This window comes from Phyllobates terribilis, unplaced genomic scaffold (assembly GCF_046119375.1).
Source record: "Phyllobates terribilis strain yellow unplaced genomic scaffold, ASM4611937v1 Scaffold_393__1_contigs__length_1774422, whole genome shotgun sequence".
Taxonomy (NCBI): domain Eukaryota; kingdom Metazoa; phylum Chordata; class Amphibia; order Anura; family Dendrobatidae; genus Phyllobates; species Phyllobates terribilis.
The window spans coordinates 980577-1000921 of NW_027363153.1; the positions used below are offsets into that span (position 1 = coordinate 980577).

Genomic DNA, 20345 nt, shown 5'->3' on the forward strand with positions numbered 1-20345 from the left:
GCTGCTGCAATCCACGCGTTTTAGATCTGCATAACTCCACCTCTTTAAACACAGCACCTTCACCCCCTGCTGTTCCCACCCGCCTCAACACCGTTGGAAGGGAGGAGAACCAATTAAGGCGGGGGGTGGGGTGGAACGAGCAGCTGTCTACCCTTAGCAGGAGGGCTCCTGATTACATACCTCTCCTGCTGCTGCTGCTGCTGGCTGTCCAGCAGCAGACTGAAGGTGGCTGCTGCTGTGCACAGGTATATAAAGGCTCAGAGCCTATTATGACACGCGCAGCCAGCGTTCCATTGCCACATTCCATCTACTGCAGGCAGGATACCTGGCTGGCTGAATGTCGCTGAGAAGCTCACAGAGACCGCCATAAGCAACAGTTTAACAGAATGCCACAGACTAATCAACCAAACTTTTTGGGTTGGGTTCTCTTTTATAGTCTGCAGGCATTAAATGAAAGAAGTCAGTGTTCCAGCAGAAGGAGACAACGTTTCAGAAAAGGCATTGTAGCAAACCAAAAAAGAAATTTTAAGCGCAGCAGAGTAACCAGCGCACATACCTGTTAGCTCAGGTGAGTTTAAAAGGCTGCTGTTGATAACAAGGGCATTTGCTAAATAGATGGTGTGTGTGCAACAATATACTGAAAGGTCAATTATATTGTGCAGCTTATCTCACCACCTGTAGTTATTTAGGTGAAAGCTCCAAAATGCTTGCCTAATATGTCTGTTTATCCAAAAGGAAGTAAAAAGGGAGAGCTAGAAAGATAGCATTGCATCACATTACATGGCAATGCAATGCACAGTTGCTGAAGTTGAACCAAAATGAGCTTGTAATCTGGCTTCTGCAACTTTGAACATGAAAAATCCAATGAGGAGAAGAAAAGCAAAGCCAAAGAGTCCATCCCAAAATCCGACAAACAAGCAAAATGAACAAAAAACATTGAATTCAATTCTTTCTGATTTTAGAAACTGCATTAAAGAAGGGGTGCACCGGTCCTGGAGATACTGCAATACCAGGTCAATGCGTGGAGTGGACAGAGCAAGCTCTTTTTCCATCTCCCTGTTCTAAAAATCCATTTAATATATGGTCCCCAGATAGGGGACGTATCAGATATTAAACTGATAAGAACAGATACTACACTTGATCTTAGCCAAAAGGCCGAGAAGCGATAACCAGAATTGGTTTCAAACTACGGAGCCACCCAAGGATCCTGAAAAGTCCATTTGTGGAGATGAGCTCCTGGACTCCCGTTAAGAAGACATGTTGTCAACCTCTAGATCCCTTACATGCCTGCACTTTTCGGCTTGCTGCTGCTGCAATCCACGCGTTTTAGATCTGCATAACTCCACCTCTTTAAACACAGCACCTTCACCCCCTGCTGTTCCCACCCGCCTCAACACCGTTGGAAGGGAGGAGAACCAATTAAGGCGGGGGGTGGGGTGGAACGAGCAGCTGTCTACCCTTAGCAGGAGGGCTCCTGATTACATACCTCTCCTGCTGCTGCTGCTGCTGGCTGTCCAGCAGCAGACTGAAGGTGGCTGCTGCTGTGCACAGGTATATAAAGGCTCAGAGCCTATTATGACACGCGCAGCCAGCGTTCCATTGCCACATTCCATCTACTGCAGGCAGGATACCTGGCTGGCTGAATGTCGCTGAGAAGCTCACAGAGACCGCCATAAGCAACAGTTTAACAGAATGCCACAGACTAATCAACCAAACTTTTTGGGTTGGGTTCTCTTTTATAGTCTGCAGGCATTAAATGAAAGAAGTCAGTGTTCCAGCAGAGGGAGACAACGTTTCAGAAAAGGCATTGTAGCAAACCAAAAAAGAAATTTTAAGCGCAGCAGAGTAACCAGCGCACATACCTGTTAGCTCAGGTGAGTTTAAAAGGCTGCTGTTGATAACAAGGGCATTTGCTAAATAGATGGTGTGTGTGCAACAATATACTGAAAGGTCAATTATATTGTGCAGCTTATCTCACCACCTGTAGTTATTTAGGTGAAAGCTCCAAAATGCTTGCCTAATATGTCTGTTTATCCAAAAGGAAGTAAAAAGGGAGAGCTAGAAAGATAGCATTGCATCACATTACATGGCAATGCAATGCACAGTTGCTGAAGTTGAACCAAAATGAGCTTGTAATCTGGCTTCTGCAACTTTGAACATGAAAATTCCAATGAGGAGAAGAAAAGCAAAGCCAAAGAGTCCATCCCAAAATCCGACAAACAAGCAAAATGAACAAAAAACATTGAATTCAATTCTTTCTGATTTTAGAAACTGCATTAAAGAAGGGGTGCACCGGTCCTGGAGATACTGCAATACCAGGTCAATGCGTGGAGTGGACAGAGCAAGCTCTTTTTCCATCTCCCTGTTCTAAAAATCCATTTAATATATGGTCCCCAGATAGGGGACGTATCAGATATTAAACTGATAAGAACAGATACTACACTTGATCTTAGCCAAAAGGCCGAGAAGCGATAACCAGAATTGGTTTCAAACTACGGAGCCACCCAAGGATCCTGAAAAGTCCATTTGTGGAGATGAGCTCCTGGACTCCCGTTAAGAAGACATGTTGTCAACCTCTAGATCCCTTACATGCCTGCACTTTTCGGCTTGCTGCTGCTGCAATCCACGCGTTTTAGATCTGCATAACTCCACCTCTTTAAACACAGCACCTTCACCCCCTGCTGTTCCCACCCGCCTCAACACCGTTGGAAGGGAGGAGAACCAATTAAGGCGGGGGGTGGGGTGGAACGAGCAGCTGTCTACCCTTAGCAGGAGGGCTCCTGATTACATACCTCTCCTGCTGCTGCTGCTGCTGGCTGTCCAGCAGCAGACTGAAGGTGGCTGCTGCTGTGCACAGGTATATAAAGGCTCAGAGCCTATTATGACATGCGCAGCCAGCGTTCCATTGCCACATTCCATCTACTGCAGGCAGGATACCTGGCTGGCTGAATGTCGCTGAGAAGCTCACAGAGACCGCCATAAGCAACAGTTTAACAGAATGCCACAGACTAATCAACCAAACTTTTTGGGTTGGGTTCTCTTTTATAGTCTGCAGGCATTAAATGAAAGAAGTCAGTGTTCCAGCAGAAGGAGACAACGTTTCAGAAAAGGCATTGTAGCAAACCAAAAAAGAAATTTTAAGCGCAGCAGAGTAACCAGCGCACATACCTGTTAGCTCAGGTGAGTTTAAAAGGCTGCTGTTGATAACAAGGGCATTTGCTAAATAGATGGTGTGTGTGCAACAATATACTGAAAGGTCAATTATATTGTGCAGCTTATCTCACCACCTGTAGTTATTTAGGTGAAAGCTCCAAAATGCTTGCCTAATATGTCTGTTTATCCAAAAGGAAGTAAAAAGGGAGAGCTAGAAAGATAGCATTGCATCACATTACATGGCAATGCAATGCACAGTTGCTGAAGTTGAACCAAAATGAGCTTGTAATCTGGCTTCTGCAACTTTGAACATGAAAAATCCAATGAGGAGAAGAAAAGCAAAGCCAAAGAGTCCATCCCAAAATCCGACAAACAAGCAAAATGAACAAAAAACATTGAATTCAATTCTTTCTGATTTTAGAAACTGCATTAAAGAAGGGGTGCACCGGTCCTGGAGATACTGCAATACCAGGTCAATGCGTGGAGTGGACAGAGCAAGCTCTTTTTCCATCTCCCTGTTCTAAAAATCCATTTAATATATGGTCCCCAGATAGGGGACGTATCAGATATTAAACTGATAAGAACAGATTTTTTTTAATTTGGCTATCCCCTGCAGAGGGATAAAACCGTTTATTAAAACTTTAACAAATTACAAGCATAATTAAACAAATACCAAACGTTAAAAGACAAATGAAATTTACAAAACAAAAAAATACAAAGATTTTAAATAATTAGGTTCCATTGGTCAACAAGCCATTTTTTGGAAATATGTACATTCTTCTTTTTGTCAATTAAATAATAAGTATACATTTCACATAAACATAAACTTAAAACATCATTCACTGATAAAACATCTTGTTTAAAAATAGCAATGTTGCGCACTTTCCAGAGAGATGACTTGGCGCAGTTCACTGTCTTCCAAGCCATTGTGTACTGGTCCATTGTGGGGCATTCCATAAGTCCGTATAGCACAGTTTTATATGTAAAGTCCTTGAGGTCTGCCACCCTTTCCAGTAGGGGGAGCAGTCTTCTCCAGAAATCCTTTGCAAAATTACATGTCCATAATAGATGTTCCACCGTTTCCTCGTCTTGGCATCCGGTTCTTTGGCAGATGGCAGACCTCACAAATCCTCTTCTGTATTGGAATGCCCGGCAAGGAAGACAGCGGTGCATGCAACTCCAAGCCAGATCTCTCTGTTCATTAAAAAGATAAAAAACGTTAATCATTTTCCAGATAGACATAGATTTGTCATCATCATATCTGTCAACATTACATATTTCCTCACTTTTACGTATTTCTTTATTTAGTTTCTTACTATTTCTTAATTCCTCTATTTTCTTAGTCCCTAAATTAAAATCGGACACTATTTTCCTTAAAATCTCATAATGCGTCGACAAATTAAAAGCATGGGGCACAGATATATTTACTTCATACCATCCAAACTTTCTCATAAAAAATCCTGTATTAAAACGCATAAAAAAGGACCAATAGTGATTCTTAAAAAGGGCATTAAAACAGTAAACGAACAGATGGATTAAAAGAAACCTATTAAAATCTGGAAAATCTTTACCACCTTTTACTTTTGATTTCATCACGATTTCTCTTTTCAGCTTTTCCATTTTTGAGTTCCAAAAGAAGGTTAAACAGGTTTTGGTTATCTTTTTTAAAACATTAACAGGCGGGGGGAAAACCATGCTAAGATACAATAAAAGAGGTAAAATCACCATCTTTAAAACTAATACTTTACCCTCCATTGTAAGTCTCCTCATGTTCCACATACATATTTTCGTATTTACTTTCTGTGTAACTGTTTCCCAACTATTATAACCATCATTATTTTCAGTGAATGATATACCTAAAATGGAAATGGATTCGGAGACATTAATTGGTACATCACGTAAAATCATCCCCCCAACACTTAAAATGTTACACTTATTAAAATTGATTTTAAAACCAGAAGCTAGGCAAAAGGATTGCACTTGATGGAGAGTGGCCGTAAGTGATGGTGCATCTGTACACAAGACCGCCACGTCATCCATGTAGCCTACAACCTTGGCCTCCAAACCACCGCTTCCAGGCAGAGGGACACCGCATATCTGTTTATTTTGGCGTATTGCACATAACATTGGTTCCAGTGCACAGATAAACAGTAGGGGGGACAGAGGGCATCCCTGTTTCACCCCTGACCGTAAAAATACCTCTTGTGTCTTAAAACCATTCACTAAAATCTTACTTGTACAATCCTTGTAAAATGCTTTAAGCGATAGTAAAAACCCTTCTGGTATGCCCATTTTCTCCAAAACTTTAAAAAGATAAAAGTGTGAGACACGGTCAAATGCTTTTTCAAAATCAATAGATAAAATCGCCATTTTCCCCTTTCTGTCTTTCACATCCTCAATACAGTCTTTCACTAAATTCAGATTGTCCCATATACTGCGCCCCGGCACCCCACACACTTGATTAGAATGAATAACTTTGCTGATGACTTCTTTTAGACGATTTGCACAAATTTTAGCCATTATTTTATAGTCACAATTTAAAAGTGTTATTGGTCTCCAGTTTTCTAATTTTGATTTATCACCTTTTTTATATAGGAGGGAGACTTCACCTTTCTTCCAGGAATTTAATAAAACCTTATTATTAAAAACCTCAGTAAACAAATAAAACAAATCATCTTTTAAAATATCATAAAAACATACATAAAATTCTATTGGGATGCCATCAGGACCAGGGACCTTTCCAGTTTTAAAACTTTTAATAGTTTTTAACACTTCTTGTTCCGTTAAAACTTGGGATAAAAACTCTTGGGATGCGGGATCTAAAACAGCTGTTAGTCCTTGCAGCGAATCATCCATTAATTTATTATCTATATTTTTTCCATTAAAAAGATTAGAAAAAAAAACCTCAACTTTACCCAGCATATTTTTTATATTATTCTCACCATCTATATGGTCAATTATCACTTTTTCTTTTTTATTTTTCCTAAAAAAATATCTGGAACACTTTTCATTTTCTTCTATATGTTGTACTCTAGAACGAAAAATTATCTCTTTTCCTTTTTGTTCTAGCCATTTTGAAATCTCTTCTTTTAAGTTTGAAATATCAACTTGTACATCTATCCCATTGTCTCTGAGCTTAAATAATGTTTGTAGGCGGGTATTTAAAATTCTATATTCTTCATATTTTTCTTTGGCTCTACATATACTCTTTTTAATAAAAAAGTCTTTTATTTTTACTTTCATTCTATCCCACCATACACTCATAGTCTCATTTGTTTTTTTCCCTTTTCTACATTTCCTATAAAACTCAATAAAATCTGATAAAATCTGCGGGTCGGTTAAAAGGGATACGTTCATTTTCCAGCTTTTCTTACCACATTTTTTGTTGTCATTTACTTTTATGGTAAAGGATAAAAGTTTATGGTCTGAAAATATATTAGTTAAAACTTCACATTTGGCAGGTATTGTTTTATCTGAACCAAAAATAAAATCAATCCTAGAGCTACAATTAGCATTGCTCCAAGTGAAACCGGCGTCCTCTGGGCTGTCACTATGACACTCTTTATATATGTCTATCAATTTAGCATCTTTGACTATATCATGTAGCATACCTGAGGTTTTATCGTAGTTCCTGCTTACAGAGCTGGAGCGCCGGTTTTCACCTTTTAAAACACAATTAAAATCCCCTGCTAAGATAAAAGGTTCAGAGTTATTAATAAATAATGGTAAAAGATCAAGCATTTCGGCTCTTTCATTTTTCTCTGGGGATCCATAAAAATTTAAAAACTGCCATCTAATACCATCAATAAAAGCTTTCACTAATAAAATACGACCTGGTAAAATTTCCTGAATAAAATCAATTAAAACGTTCCCTTTAAAAAGTATGGCTACACCCGCTGATCCTGCAGCATTCGATCCGGACCAGACAGATGGCCCACACTTCCACTCATCTTTATATTTTTGATATGACATTTCATGTGGGATATTACATTCTTGCAGAAAAAATACAGATGCAGTAAAACACGTAAAAAAATTAAAAAGAGCAGTTCTTCTCGTGTTAGATTTTATGCCTCTCACGTTGAGGGAAATACCTTTGAGTTCAGCCATCATTAGAAAATGTAAAAATTTTACTTAGGTAACTAAGAGCAACGGATTTACCTGTCCGATGAACCTGATCAGACCACTGGGCTTGCGCCTCCCTCCTCATCTGATAGTATCGTCACGAGAGTCTCCGTGGAGGAGGAAAGATTACCACATTTATATAAACCCGACGCTACACTGGCATAGCTCGGAGGGCTGGCTGGCAGAACCCGCTGGGTCTCCATTGGCTGGCCATGCAGTTCCTCATCAGGTGGGTCCCCGAGGGGTTCCGCCGCCCCTGTTTGACCTGTAGAAGGTCGTCCTATAGGAGGAGGTTGCGCACAAGGCAGAGCCTCTGACTCTTCAGAGGCAGCAAGATCCCGGTCCCCACCTGTAGCAGCGGAGACCGAAACCCCTGAGGGTCCAGCGTCCACGTCCCCTTCTGGAGAAGTGTCCATCTGTTCACCTCCTGCTGCCTCCTCCGAACCACCCTTTTTCTTTTTCTTAGGACCCACCTTTATCCACTCAGCGCCCTCAGCCCTAGGAGACTCAGACTGGGCATGGGCTTCTGTGTCGGCCTTTTGCCGGTCCCTTTTGACCTTACCAGTAGTGCCCTTCTGCTCCTTCTCAGCCCTCCTTTTGGACTCCTGCAGGTCCTGCAGCCAGGTTTTGGGATTTCGTATTTTACCTGTCATAGACTCTGGAGACACTTCACTATTTGGTACGCCCTTATTGTCTCCAGAGGCTCCAGGTTGTTGTTCCTCCTCCTGAGGGGTGGTCTGATCTTTTGGTCCTTGGTCGGACGTCTTGGACTTCCCCTTTTGCTCATCTTCCCGAAATCTGTGAGGGCAAGAAAAATAAAAGTGACCTGGAGTCTGGCAAAAACTGCATTTCTTTTCCTTAGGGCATTCTTTTGTCTCATGTTCTTCACTAGCACAATTTCTACATGATACATGACAGTTTTCTTTTGAATGACCATAGCGCCCACAATTTCTGCAATATACTGGCATCCCAGAAAAGAAGAAATCCCCATTTGTTTGCCCAATTTTGAAACGGGCAGGGGGGAGCCGTATACCACCTGGTGTATTTGGATCTCTTGTACACTTCACAAGGAATTTCCACTTAGATGTCCATATGTTATATTCGTTTAATATCTTCCCAATACATTTAACACTTTTAAAATAAATTGCTAGAAATGACATTACTTCTGGAGCAGAAACAAAGGGCGAAAATACTTTTACAATAACCAGTCTTACCTCATCCAGGACGTGCTCAACAATTTGTATCCCTTTCAAAACAGGACTATTTTCAACTTTTTTTAACTTTTCTAGTACATCTCTAAAAATACCTTCTCCGGTGAATGTGATGTCATAGTCACCTCTTCTGGGATAATCCTGGATGGAGAGAATTACATTCCTTTGTACGCCAAGAAGGTTCCTGAGCACGTCCTGGACTACATACCCTAATTTTCTCATATCCGAGCCACCCGCCGTGAAGTGAACTCGGATAGAGTTTTTTAGCCTCGCATAAAGAGGCACGAGGTTAGGATCAACCTCCATGGAAAAACGCAACAAGGTTGCAAATTGCAGCCGCTTGCAATCTGCGCTCCCAGTGTTCTTGCAGCGAAAAACACCTGGAAGCTGGGGGATCGCAACTCGTTACCCTGGGACTAAGCCCTCTCCCTAATAGCAGCAAGCAGGTTAAGTCCACCAAAGTGGACGATCCTGCCAGGCCAAGGAGAGGGGTACCCGAGTGCCCTTCAACCACAATCTCCTGCAATAAAGCACTTGATTGTAGCCAAAAGGCCGAGAAGCGATAACCAGAATTGGTTTCAAACTACGGAGCCACCCAAGGATCCTGAAAAGTCCATTTGTGGAGATGAGCTCCTGGACTCCCGTTAAGAAGACATGTTGTCAACCTCTAGATCCCTTACATGCCTGCACTTTTCGGCTTGCTGCTGCTGCAATCCACGCGTTTTAGATCTGCATAACTCCACCTCTTTAAACACAGCACCTTCACCCCCTGCTGTTCCCACCCGCCTCAACACCGTTGGAAGGGAGGAGAACCAATTAAGGCGGGGGGTGGGGTGGAACGAGCAGCTGTCTACCCTTAGCAGGAGGGCTCCTGATTACATACCTCTCCTGCTGCTGCTGCTGCTGGCTGTCCAGCAGCAGACTGAAGGTGGCTGCTGCTGTGCACAGGTATATAAAGGCTCAGAGCCTATTATGACACGCGCAGCCAGCGTTCCATTGCCACATTCCATCTACTGCAGGCAGGATACCTGGCTGGCTGAATGTCGCTGAGAAGCTCACAGAGACCGCCATAAGCAACAGTTTAACAGAATGCCACAGACTAATCAACCAAACTTTTTGGGTTGGGTTCTCTTTTATAGTCTGCAGGCATTAAATGAAAGAAGTCAGTGTTCCAGCAGAGGGAGACAACGTTTCAGAAAAGGCATTGTAGCAAACCAAAAAAGAAATTTTAAGCGCAGCAGAGTAACCAGCGCACATACCTGTTAGCTCAGGTGAGTTTAAAACGCTGCTGTTGATAACAAGGGCATTTGCTAAATAGATGGTGTGTGTGCAACAATATACTGAAAGGTCAATTATATTGTGCAGCTTATCTCACCACCTGTAGTTATTTAGGTGAAAGCTCCAAAATGCTTGCCTAATATGTCTGTTTATCCAAAAGGAAGTAAAAAGGGAGAGCTAGAAAGATAGCATTGCATCACATTACATGGCAATGCAATGCACAGTTGCTGAAGTTGAACCAAAATGAGCTTGTAATCTGGCTTCTGCAACTTTGAACATGAAAAATCCAATGAGGAGAAGAAAAGCAAAGCCAAAGAGTCCATCCCAAAATCCGACAAACAAGCAAAATGAACAAAAAACATTGAATTCAATTCTTTCTGATTTTAGAAACTGCATTAAAGAAGGGGTGCACCGGTCCTGGAGATACTGCAATACCAGGTCAATGCGTGGAGTGGACAGAGCAAGCTCTTTTTCCATCTCCCTGTTCTAAAAATCCATTTAATATATGGTCCCCAGATAGGGGACGTATCAGATATTAAACTGATAAGAACAGATTTTTTTGATTGAAGCTGCATCCAAGGCACTGAAAAATGTGACCGAAGTCACACCAAAACAGCGCACGAGGCGAGGATTCATGTGGACCCTTCCCGGAGGAGAGGGTCCCCAATAAACCATCCCCATCCCTCCGAGCCAGAAGGCCACAGCGAGGGTCAGGGATCTCCGATGCTCTCCCTAGCCGAAGCCGGAGAATAGCCGTTTTCGTGCTCCCAGCTTCCATCTAGGCTGCCACCCTAGTGGAGCTGGAGCCTGTGTTGGTTTCTCAGCCCAAAGCTGACCGGACCTCCGACCGGGTTTATAAAAATTCCCCTTCCTAGCCCGTAGGCCAGGAATAGGGGGGGTTGCTCAGAAAGTATGATTGGCAAAGGTGCGGCGTGCTACGAAGCCAAGTCTTTCTGGGGTTCCCAGTCCCAGTAAGCTTGGACTCCCACCAGGGCGCCTACTCCTGGGGCACATTGCTCCAAAGCCCTCACACTTACCCAGCCTAGTGACTTCGATCCTGGAGGGCCATGTTTTCCATCAGATAACTCTATGAGCCACCTGGCGTACTAACAAGTGCACCAAACCAGTGTGTAATATGCATCAATTTACTAGGGCAGCCCAAGGACAAAACTGCCTTTTCAAAAGATACTACACTTGATCTTAGCCAAAAGGCCGAGAAGCGATAACCAGAATTGGTTTCAAACTACGGAGCCACCCAAGGATCCTGAAAAGTCCATTTGTGGAGATGAGCTCCTGGACTCCCGTTAAGAAGACATGTTGTCAACCTCTAGATCCCTTACATGCCTGCACTTTTCGGCTTGCTGCTGCTGCAATCCACGCGTTTTAGATCTGCATAACTCCACCTCTTTAAACACAGCACCTTCACCCCCTGCTGTTCCCACCCGCCTCAACACCGTTGGAAGGGAGGAGAACCAATTAAGGCGGGGGGTGGGGTGGAACGAGCAGCTGTCTACCCTTAGCAGGAGGGCTCCTGATTACATACCTCTCCTGCTGCTGCTGCTGCTGGCTGTCCAGCAGCAGACTGAAGGTGGCTGCTGCTGTGCACAGGTATATAAAGGCTCAGAGCCTATTATGACACGCGCAGCCAGCGTTCCATTGCCACATTCCATCTACTGCAGGCAGGATACCTGGCTGGCTGAATGTCGCTGAGAAGCTCACAGAGACCGCCATAAGCAACAGTTTAACAGAATGCCACAGACTAATCAACCAAACTTTTTGGGTTGGGTTCTCTTTTATAGTCTGCAGGCATTAAATGAAAGAAGTCAGTGTTCCAGCAGAGGGAGACAACGTTTCAGAAAAGGCATTGTAGCAAACCAAAAAAGAAATTTTAAGCGCAGCAGAGTAACCAGCGCACATACCTGTTAGCTCAGGTGAGTTTAAAAGGCTGCTGTTGATAACAAGGGCATTTGCTAAATAGATGGTGTGTGTGCAACAATATACTGAAAGGTCAATTATATTGTGCAGCTTATCTCACCACCTGTAGTTATTTAGGTGAAAGCTCCAAAATGCTTGCCTAATATGTCTGTTTATCCAAAAGGAAGTAAAAAGGGAGAGCTAGAAAGATAGCATTGCATCACATTACATGGCAATGCAATGCACAGTTGCTGAAGTTGAACCAAAATGAGCTTGTAATCTGGCTTCTGCAACTTTGAACATGAAAAATCCAATGAGGAGAAGAAAAGCAAAGCCAAAGAGTCCATCCCAAAATCCGACAAACAAGCAAAATGAACAAAAAACATTGAATTCAATTCTTTCTGATTTTAGAAACTGCATTAAAGAAGGGGTGCACCGGTCCTGGAGATACTGCAATACCAGGTCAATGCGTGGAGTGGACAGAGCAAGCTCTTTTTCCATCTCCCTGTTCTAAAAATCCATTTAATATATGGTCCCCAGATAGGGGACGTATCAGATATTAAACTGATAAGAACAGATTTTTTTGATTGAAGCTGCATCCAAGGCACTGAAAAATGTGACCGAAGTCACACCAAAACAGCGCACGAGGCGAGGATTCATGTGGACCCTTCCCGGAGGAGAGGGTCCCCAATAAACCATCCCCATCCCTCCGAGCCAGAAGGCCACAGCGAGGGTCAGGGATCTCCGATGCTCTCCCTAGCCGAAGCCGGAGAATAGCCGTTTTCGTGCTCCCAGCTTCCATCTAGGCTGCCACCCTAGTGGAGCTGGAGCCTGTGTTGGTTTCTCAGCCCAAAGCTGACCGGACCTCCGACCGGGTTTATAAAAATTCCCCTTCCTAGCCCGTAGGCCAGGAATAGGGGGGGTTGCTCAGAAAGTATGATTGGCAAAGGTGCGGCGTGCTACGAAGCCAAGTCTTTCTGGGGTTCCCAGTCCCAGTAAGCTTGGACTCCCACCAGGGCGCCTACTCCTGGGGCACATTGCTCCAAAGCCCTCACACTTACCCAGCCTAGTGACTTCGATCCTGGAGGGCCATGTTTTCCATCAGATAACTCTATGAGCCACCTGGCGTACTAACAAGTGCACCAAACCAGTGTGTAATATGCATCAATTTACTAGGGCAGCCCAAGGACAAAACTGCCTTTTCAAAAGATACTACACTTGATCTTAGCCAAAAGGCCGAGAAGCGATAACCAGAATTGGTTTCAAACTACGGAGCCACCCAAGGATCCTGAAAAGTCCATTTGTGGAGATGAGCTCCTGGACTCCCGTTAAGAAGACATGTTGTCAACCTCTAGATCCCTTACATGCCTGCACTTTTCGGCTTGCTGCTGCTGCAATCCACGCGTTTTAGATCTGCATAACTCCACCTCTTTAAACACAGCACCTTCACCCCCTGCTGTTCCCACCCGCCTCAACACCGTTGGAAGGGAGGAGAACCAATTAAGGCGGGGGGTGGGGTGGAACGAGCAGCTGTCTACCCTTAGCAGGAGGGCTCCTGATTACATACCTCTCCTGCTGCTGCTGCTGCTGGCTGTCCAGCAGCAGACTGAAGGTGGCTGCTGCTGTGCACAGGTATATAAAGGCTCAGAGCCTATTATGACACGCGCAGCCAGCGTTCCATTGCCACATTCCATCTACTGCAGGCAGGATACCTGGCTGGCTGAATGTCGCTGAGAAGCTCACAGAGACCGCCATAAGCAACAGTTTAACAGAATGCCACAGACTAATCAACCAAACTTTTTGGGTTGGGTTCTCTTTTATAGTCTGCAGGCATTAAATGAAAGAAGTCAGTGTTCCAGCAGAGGGAGACAACGTTTCAGAAAAGGCATTGTAGCAAACCAAAAAAGAAATTTTAAGCGCAGCAGAGTAACCAGCGCACATACCTGTTAGCTCAGGTGAGTTTAAAAGGCTGCTGTTGATAACAAGGGCATTTGCTAAATAGATGGTGTGTGTGCAACAATATACTGAAAGGTCAATTATATTGTGCAGCTTATCTCACCACCTGTAGTTATTTAGGTGAAAGCTCCAAAATGCTTGCCTAATATGTCTGTTTATCCAAAAGGAAGTAAAAAGGGAGAGCTAGAAAGATAGCATTGCATCACATTACATGGCAATGCAATGCACAGTTGCTGAAGTTGAACCAAAATGAGCTTGTAATCTGGCTTCTGCAACTTTGAACATGAAAAATCCAATGAGGAGAAGAAAAGCAAAGCCAAAGAGTCCATCCCAAAATCCGACAAACAAGCAAAATGAACAAAAAACATTGAATTCAATTCTTTCTGATTTTAGAAACTGCATTAAAGAAGGGGTGCACCGGTCCTGGAGATACTGCAATACCAGGTCAATGCGTGGAGTGGACAGAGCAAGCTCTTTTTCCATCTCCCTGTTCTAAAAATCCATTTAATATATGGTCCCCAGATAGGGGACGTATCAGATATTAAACTGATAAGAACAGATTTTTTTTTTTTTTTTTTCTCCTCAGACGAGGAAATTCCACAGTCTATGGAAACCAGACAAAGGAAAATTCCATCAAAACAGCTGCGTCAAATCCAATACGCAATTTGCTGTCCCCATCATCATCGGAAATATTTATTTCATATTTCAAAACAACAATAACAAAAATCAAGAGGTACTAACAATATATCTCCACTTTTTAACTTTCCATATTCCCTCCGCATCCACTTCCCCTCTCCTCTTTTTGTCCCATAGGAAACACACATACATCTTCCCCAAAATCACCTTCACACTATCCTTTACAGCAATTTCCTTCCTTTTAAACACATACACATTCCTCACATCCCATAACACTTCCTTTATACATGCAAGCATCAACCACAAGACTCTTTCCTTCGTCCCATCACATATTCCCAAACCAAACATAAACAACTCAAAAGACAACAAATTCACACCACACAATTCTTTACACAAAGGCCCCATTCTCCCAATCACATCTCTAGCATACTGGCAATTCCAAAAAACATGCAACACACTTTCCCTTCCACCACAGCCATTTCTTGGACACATTTCACTCCTCACCAAACCTCTATTTCTCTGAAATTCTCTCACAGGTAATACTCCATGTAAAGACTGCCACACAACTTCACTCTGTTTGTTGGTCATACCACTCATCCGCACTTTCTTCCAAACCTTCTGCACATCACCACCCCTAACCATATTTATTCCACATTCTACCTCTCTACATTCAATCATCCTATACACAGCCTTCTTATTCTCCAGCAATCTCACATCTGCATCACACAGTTCATACCTCACCAAAAACTTATAAACCCACACATACCATACAGGCACCTCAAAAGCAATCGGACATCGCAAATCCCTTTCTTGCCACTTTAAACGAAACAAATACGCTCCAAATAAATACCTACACATAGATGAAAACTTTCCATCCGCCCTAATCACTTTCAAAACAAACACAACGATATTCACACCAAAAAACACGTCCAAATTCGGAAAACCCAAACCACCTTTTTCCACTCTTTTAACCAAAATTTCTCTCCTAGCTCTCTCCATTTTCGAGTTCCACAAAAAAACAAATAAAATTCTATTCAAGCTTCTCATACACATATATCCTGGTGGAAATACTACCGCAATATATAAAAATATTGGCAACACCACACTCTTAACAATTAAAATCTTCCCAAAAAAGGATAAACTCCTCAATTCCAAAAATTCAACTTCTGCTCAACTTTTCCTTTCGCATCATCCCAACTTTCTTTCCCATCCAAACTCTCTGAAAACTTCACACCCAAAACTTTAATAGGTCCATTCACTACATTCACACCTACATCCCTACTTAAACTTCCGCCTCCAAAACCCTTACACTCACTCTTTTCCCAATTCACTTTAAACGCAGATGCACCACAAAAAATAGACACTAACAACTTCACCCGCCTCACCGAACATTCAGAATCACATAATACACACACGTCATCCATATAACCACTCACCTTCCATTCTTTTCCTCCACCTCCCGGCACTTGCACACCACGAATTACCTTATCTTTCCTCAGCATACACAACAATGGCTCAATTGCACAAATAAATGCTACAGGGGACAAAGGACACCCCTGTCGCACACCCGAAAACACATTCACTTTCCTACCCACATACCCATTCATTAAAACACAGCTATAAACACCCGCATACAAACTTCTCACTCGCCCAACAAAATCAGCCGGAAAACCCATTTTTAACAACACTCTGAACAAAAAACCATGCGACAACCTATCATAAGCCTTTTCAAAATCCAAACTTAACAAAAATACACTCTTCTTACGACCCATGCAATCCCATAGACAATCTCTTAACATACACACACACTCATGAATCCGCCTCCCAGGTACCGCACAACACTGCTCATCCCCAATCACACTCTCTATCACATCACGCATCCTATTAGCCATAAGTTTTGCATAGATTTTATAATCACAATTAAGTAACGTTATTGGCCTCCAATTCCTCAGACTTTTCAAATCCCCTTTCTTAGGAATTAACACAACCATACCTGCACGCATACTCTCAGTCACCTCCATGTTTCCCCACATATACTTACATACATCCACAAAGTCCTTACCAATCACACCCCACATCACACGATAAAATTCTACTGGGAGGCCATCCTCCCCCGGCGTCTTATTCAAAGCCATACTACACATAACCTTCCATACCTCATCACCAGTCACCTCACCCATCACTCTCTCTCTTTCTGCTTCACTCAACTTACTCTCTAACACACTCAAAACATCATTCTCCAAACATTCATCCCTCTGTTTCACTGCATACAGATCCTCATAAAACTTAGCCACCTCTTCACACATATCCTCTCCACTCACCTCACTTCCATCTGCTCCATACACCACGCTCATACTCCAAAAACTTTTTTAAAGAAAAACCGAGAACATTTCTCATCCTGCTCCATCTTATCAATCTTTGCCCTAAACACTATGCTTCTCCCTCTCTCCAACAAAAACTCACTAATCTCCTTTTTTACCTCTAAAATATCCTCCTCCACCTCAACTCCTCCTTCCCTTAACTTATACAAAACGCTCAACCGCGCGTTCAGTTTAACAAAACTCTCTCTTTTAATTGCTGCATACTTGTATCCTAAATTTTTAAAGAACATTTTTGTTTGTTTCTTCACAAACATTCCCAAACTCATTTTTATGCTTACACCATTCTTCATACCGCCTTTCATACTCCTTTCTCACATCTTCATTCTCTAACAGTTTAACATTTAACTTCCACAATCCTCTCCCAAACACTCCATCAACTTTTATATCCAAATCACACAACATACACACATGATCTGAAAAAAGAACGTTTTCCTGCCTATAATTAACAGAAACCATATTTTTAGAAATAAAACAATAATCCAATCTGGATTGTACCCTACCACTCTCAGAAAAGAAAGTGTTCAACAAAGGATTCATGTTACACACGCGCTGCATATCACACAACCCAAAATCATTCACTAACTCCAATAATGCTTTCCCAGACACATCCACATTCACTCTCCCCACATCACAGTTCATATCACCCACAATTACCACAGGTATTCTTCCTGGAACAAAAAGCTTAATTTTTTCAAATAAATTTTTGCGCTCATTTTTTTCAACTGGCGCATAAACATTAATAACACAAAACTTTACATTCTTGTATACAAAATTAGCAAGGATACATCTCCCCACCTCAATAACCAAATAATCACTCAAAACAACCTCCCTTCCTTTAACCAAAATACCCACACCATCATTCTTATTACATGCACTCCCCGACCACACAGACGCTCCATAAGACCATTCATCCCCTTTCACACCATCCACTACCCCACATTCTTGTAAACAAAAAATAGATGCATTTTGCATAGCTAAAAACTCAAAAATAGCAGCTCTTCTTACTTTACTTTTAAACACTCTTACGTTTTGGGACACTATGGTAAATCCCATAATACTTCTACTCCTTCACCAATTACACAAAGAAATAGCCTTTGGCCTAAACCAAAGCTCACAAGAGGACAAAAAGAAAAAACATTTACAATATTATATGGTGACACTATCCAGCACCACCACTATCCTCCTCCGCCATCAGAACAGAACAGCTGGTTTCCGACCCGCTGGCTTCACCAGCCACACTCCTCATTCTGGCAGTTCTGATCTTCCTCTGAGGCTCACTAAAATCTGCATCATCACTGCCCCCACCATCCTCCCTACGACTCTTCTTTGCACCCCTATCATCCTCCGAAGAAAAATCTTCAATGTTTTCAGGACCCGAAGGGTGTTCAGGACTGTCGGGTTCCGAGATTTGCACTTCACATCCTGTTGCGTCCATTGCCTCTCCAAAAGTCATCATCTCAGGCAGCTCTGCTTCCACCACTTTCCTAGATATTCTCGCAGACACTGCCTTTTTCTCCACCTTTGCCACTTCCCTCCAGAACTCCTTTTCTTCCCTCCGCTTCTTCCTCATTTCTTCAGCAGAAGAAGAACATGGTCTCAGGGACACCTCCTCTGGCGCCGTAGAGGGAGAGGCTCTACCAGTTTCCTGCCTCCTTCCCTCTCTCTCCTCCCTCTCCAATCTTTCCAGCACTTTCAGTGCGCTTGCCATCTGCCTCCTCTCCAGCTCCTCCTCCTTCTGTTCTTTATCAGAACGTCTAGGTGCACTCATAGGACAGTCCTTATACATGTGATCACTACTCCCACAGACATCACTGGACTTGGCCTCTGGACACTGGTTGGCCATATGCCCCTCCTTTCTGCAATTTCGGCAACACTGCCCTTTAAGGCATGTTACCATGGTATGTCCGAAAGAAAAGCATCTACGGCAAAACATGGGCTGGCCTGGGTAAAAGAGGAAACCTCTATGGCCTGCAACGGAAAAATTTGATGGAGGGTGTCTAAAGCCCCCCACACTGTCAGGATCCCTTTTCAATTTCACACGGAATTTATACTGGCAGTTAAAGATTCCTAGACAATTGACTTGCTTCACTCCCTTCCGCACATATTCACAGTAGCGAGAGAGGAAGCACTCCAGCAGCTCAGGGTCTGTAAAAGGGTTATAGACAGTCACAGTCACCTCCTTTTCTTGCAGACCAAACAAAGGTTCCCATCTAACTCCTTCCAAGCAGGGGTCACTAGAGTGACCACGGAGCCATTCAAAGACATTAAGGCAAACATCCTGGTCCATAAAGGTAACGTCATAATTACCTTGACGTGAAAATTCGTTGACACTGAAGATCTCAGAACGTCTTGCTCCAGCTTTGCCTTCAACGATGTCTTGGACAATGAAAACCACGTTGTTCTTGTTCTGGTCAGATGGATCCACGGACAAACGGATGGTGTTCTTCACAAAAGACATCTTGGATTCTGTCGGTATGGAATACCACAGGAAAAAGCAGAAAATCCTCCACAAAAGGGTCCGGATTCCTCCAGGAGACTCGCACCAATCAAGGTACAGTCATACGATCTTAGCCAAAAGGCCGAGAAGCGATAACCAGAATTGGTTTCAAACTACGGAGCCACCCAAGGATCCTGAAAAGTCCATTTGTGGAGATGAGCTCCTGGACTCCCGTTAAGAAGACATGTTGTCAACCTCTAGATCCCTTACATGCCTGCACTTTTCGGCTTGCTGCTGCTGCAATCCACGCGTTTTAGATCTGCATAACTCCACCTCTTTAAACACAGCACCTTCACCCCCTGCTGTTCCCACCCGCCTCAACACCGTTGGAAGGGAGGAGAACCAATTAAGGCGGGGGGTGGGGTGGAACGAGCAGCTGTCTACCCTTAGCAGGAGGGCTCCTGATTACATACCTCTCCTGCTGCTGCTGCTGCTGGCTGTCCAGCAGCAGACTGAAGGTGGCTGCTGCTGTGCACAGGTATATAAAGGCTCAGAGCCTATTATGACACGCGCAGCCAGCGTTCCATTGCCACATTCCATCTACTGCAGGCAGGATACCTGGCTGGCTGAATGTCGCTGAGAAGCTCACAGAGACCGCCATAAGCAACAGTTTAACAGAATGCCACAGACTAATCAACCAAACTTTTTGGGTTGGGTTCTCTTTTATAGTCTGCAGGCATTAAATGAAAGAAGTCAGTGTTCCAGCAGAGGGAGACAACGTTTCAGAAAAGGCATTGTAGCAAACCAAAAAAGAAATTTTAAGCGCAGCAGAGTAACCAGCGCACATACCTGTTAGCTCAGGTGAGTTTAAAAGGCTGCTGTTGATAACAAGGGCATTTGCTAAATAGATGGTGTGTGTGCAACAATATACTGAAAGGTCAATTATATTGTGCAGCTTATCTCACCACCTGTAGTTATTTAGGTGAAAGCTCCAAAATGCTTGCCTAATATGTCTGTTTATCCAAAAGGAAGTAAAAAGGGAGAGCTAGAAAGATAGCATTGCATCACATTACATGGCAATGCAATGCACAGTTGCTGAAGTTGAACCAAAATGAGCTTGTAATCTGGCTTCTGCAACTTTGAACATGAAAAATCCAATGAGGAGAAGAAAAGCAAAGCCAAAGAGTCCATCCCAAAATCCGACAAACAAGCAAAATGAACAAAAAACATTGAATTCAATTCTTTCTGATTTTAGAA

The 20345-nt window shown here is 43.1% G+C and overlaps 6 non-coding genes and 2 pseudogenes across 6 annotated transcripts; all 8 read right to left on the reverse strand.

The window, feature by feature from the left end:
- Positions 1–976: 976 nt before the first annotated feature.
- On the reverse strand, positions 977–1167 carry LOC141224718 (U2 spliceosomal RNA). Its single transcript, XR_012292052.1, has one exon. It is a non-coding gene; the product is annotated as a U2 spliceosomal RNA (small nuclear RNA).
- A 1115-nt stretch (positions 1168–2282) lies between these two features.
- On the reverse strand, positions 2283–2473 carry LOC141224720 (U2 spliceosomal RNA). The gene has a single exon (XR_012292054.1). It is a non-coding gene; the product is annotated as a U2 spliceosomal RNA (small nuclear RNA).
- A 1115-nt stretch (positions 2474–3588) lies between these two features.
- On the reverse strand, positions 3589–3775 carry LOC141224425 (U2 spliceosomal RNA). The gene has a single exon (XR_012291847.1). It is a non-coding gene; the product is annotated as a U2 spliceosomal RNA (small nuclear RNA).
- A 6390-nt stretch (positions 3776–10165) lies between these two features.
- On the reverse strand, positions 10166–10348 carry LOC141224394 (U2 spliceosomal RNA). The gene has a single exon (XR_012291820.1). It is a non-coding gene; the product is annotated as a U2 spliceosomal RNA (small nuclear RNA).
- A 524-nt stretch (positions 10349–10872) lies between these two features.
- On the reverse strand, positions 10873–10988 carry LOC141224540 (U2 spliceosomal RNA; annotated as a pseudogene).
- Positions 10989–12103: 1115 nt separating this feature from the next.
- Positions 12104–12286, reverse strand: LOC141224395 (U2 spliceosomal RNA). The gene has a single exon (XR_012291821.1). It is a non-coding gene; the product is annotated as a U2 spliceosomal RNA (small nuclear RNA).
- A 524-nt stretch (positions 12287–12810) lies between these two features.
- LOC141224541 (U2 spliceosomal RNA) lies at positions 12811–12926 on the reverse strand (annotated as a pseudogene).
- Positions 12927–14041: 1115 nt separating this feature from the next.
- Positions 14042–14230, reverse strand: LOC141224466 (U2 spliceosomal RNA). The gene has a single exon (XR_012291879.1). It is a non-coding gene; the product is annotated as a U2 spliceosomal RNA (small nuclear RNA).
- Positions 14231–20345: the final 6115 nt, after the last annotated feature.